The sequence below is a fragment of the Artemia franciscana genome, chromosome 16 (genome assembly GCF_032884065.1).
Source record: "Artemia franciscana chromosome 16, ASM3288406v1, whole genome shotgun sequence".
NCBI lineage: Eukaryota > Metazoa > Arthropoda > Branchiopoda > Anostraca > Artemiidae > Artemia > Artemia franciscana.
In genome coordinates this window covers 28,581,731-28,584,230 of record NC_088878.1, presented here as the reverse complement: position 1 = coordinate 28,584,230, position 2,500 = coordinate 28,581,731, and the positions used below count along the sequence as shown (strand labels likewise).

Sequence of the window (2,500 nt, the reverse complement as noted above, 5' to 3'; positions counted from 1 at the left end):
AGGGTTTGTATCTCCCTTACACAGAAAAGAAAACTCTTCCCGGCACTCCCGCCAGCTTCCCATGGCCAATTCTCGTTGCCGAGACGGATACGAGGATCCGAACGTTACCCCAACCAGGTTCCCGAATAAAAACGGGATTCCCTTTCGCCCTTGCCACGAGCCTCACGCTTTGCGATCAACACTTCGTGTCTCTTTCGTTCAACGCTCGTCTTGTGCTACCATTTCAGGTTGGGCTTAGGACCGACTGACCCATGTCCAACCACTGTTCACATGGAACCCTTCCCCACGTCAGGCCTCAAGGATCTCTCTCGAGTATTTGCTACTACCACCAAGATCTGAGCCACTGGCCGCTCCAGGCAGGCTCACGCCCAAACCCTTCAACGCAACCAGTGCGACCTCCCTACTCACCGGCGCGTCAGCGACGATCACCAAGGATCGACGAGCTCTGCGACCGGCGGTCCGGTATCAGCACAATGCTAAAGCGCCTCCCATTTTAAGGGCTAGTTGCTTCGGCAGGTGAGTTGTTACACACTCCTAAGCGGTTTCCGACCTCCATGGCCACCGTCCTGCTGTCTGGAGCAACCAACTCCTTTCCGTGGGATCGGGAATATGCATTGGTTTTGGCGCTTTAACCGGACATTTGGTTCATCCCACAGCGCCAGTTCTGCTTACCAAAAGTGGCCCACTGGGCACTCGGATCCGAAATCCTTGCCGCTAACAACACCACGGTCGGCAAGGCATCTCACCCATTGAAAGTTTGAGAATAGGTTGAGGCCGTTACGGCCCCAAGGCCTCTAATCATTCGCTTTACCGGATGAGACTCCCGTCTCCTTTGCTTGAGTGCCAGCTATCCTGAGGGAAACTTCGGGAGGAACCAGCTACTAGATGGTTCGATTAGTCTTTCGCCCCTATACCAAGCTCCGACGATCGATTTGCACGTCAGAATCGCTTCGGTCCTCCATCAGGGTTTCCCCTGACTTCGACCTGGCCAGGCATAGGTCACCATCTTTCGGGTCCCATCATGTGTGCTCTAGGTGCGTCGCATCCGCAACGGGATCACGACGCCCCTGGGATGCGCCCTCTCCAGTGGAGAAGGATCTCCCATCAGCATTGCAAGCAATACCTTAACTTTCATTCCGCCATCGGTCTTCTCATCGACCTATGACTCGCACACAAGTTAGACTCCTTGGTCCGTGTTTCAAGACGGGTCGGAAGGAACTCGCCTACTCTCCGCTCACCCAGGAGACCCACAAAAGGGCTCCCAGCAACAGAAGTCGGGCCGAATCGTTGCCGGGAATCCAGCGTCTTGAAGCCGAAGCAACAAAAGCACTGGGTCCTTTGACACCGTTCCAGCCGCGTGCGGATTACGAATCCACCCGGGAATACACGCCGTAAGCAACGCAGATGACCAACATGACCAGAGAACAGCCGAGGCTGCCCTCAACCCATCACATCAGCACTCGCTACCCACGACACTGATCCCGAAGATGGCTCGAACTTCGAAAGTCCTTCCGTTTTAAACCCCTGGAGGATTTCACGCAATGTTTAACTCTCTCTTCAGAGTTCTTTTCAACTTTCCCTCGCGGTACTTGTCTTCTATTGGTCTCACATTCATATTTAGCCTTAGATGGAGTTTACCACCTGATTAGCGCTGCATTCTCAAGCAACACGACTCTAGAGAGACCTCGGAATGCCGAGCGCTCATCCGTCCTACGGGCCTGACACCCTCTCTGGGCAATCGGGCCACATTCATGAGGACTTTAGACTGGACAAGCGACGGTCTTACGAGGCTCCCAAACACTGCATCGGTCGAAATTGCCTCCCGAAGGATACAATTGACCCTTAGTGCTGGGCTTTTCCCTCTTCGCTCGCCGCTACTAAGGGAATCCTTGTTAGTTTCTTTTCCTCCGCTGACTAATATGCTTAAGTCAAGCGGGTCGTCTCGCCTGAGCTGAGGCCGGGGGGATTTCATAAACTGACAGGGTCATTTGTTTTTCAAACCAATCACCAAAGTCACCTGGTCACCACAAACCCAGTAATGCCAGCATGCCCCTTGGAGTCAACAGTTCAACATCAAATAAACCAATTTCCTACTACCAAAGTCATAGTAGTCCATTCCTGTGACAAAAGGCTGTCAGTCGAAGTGTTTTAGCCAAGAAGAATTGGATTTTCATCCTCATTGGGCCCTTATACACTCTGTACACCCAAATAATGTGTAACACCTCCTCTAAGTTCCACCAAAAAGGAGCTCAGTTACCATTACCCAGTTGGGTGACAAGTAAAAGGGTGATCCACAAGAGGCATAGCCCTGGGCCTTGTCTTACTTGATGAGATCACTTGCACTCCTTGTACTATTGATTCCCCTAAACCAATAGCCCACAACAAAGAGGGAAATGAGACCAGTAAGCGAGACCAAATTTACCTCTCACCAAATCCTCTCAACATAAACAGTTGACACAAAACTTGACGAGATCGCTTGCATTCTCTATAGGCGTTGACA

The 2,500-nt window shown here is 51.8% G+C and overlaps 1 pseudogene; it reads right to left on the bottom strand.

The window, feature by feature from the left end:
- LOC136037427 (large subunit ribosomal RNA) overlaps positions 1-1,960 on the bottom strand; it is a 4,620-nt pseudogene extending 2,660 nt beyond the window's left edge.
- Between the last annotated feature and the right edge of the window lie 540 nt (positions 1,961-2,500).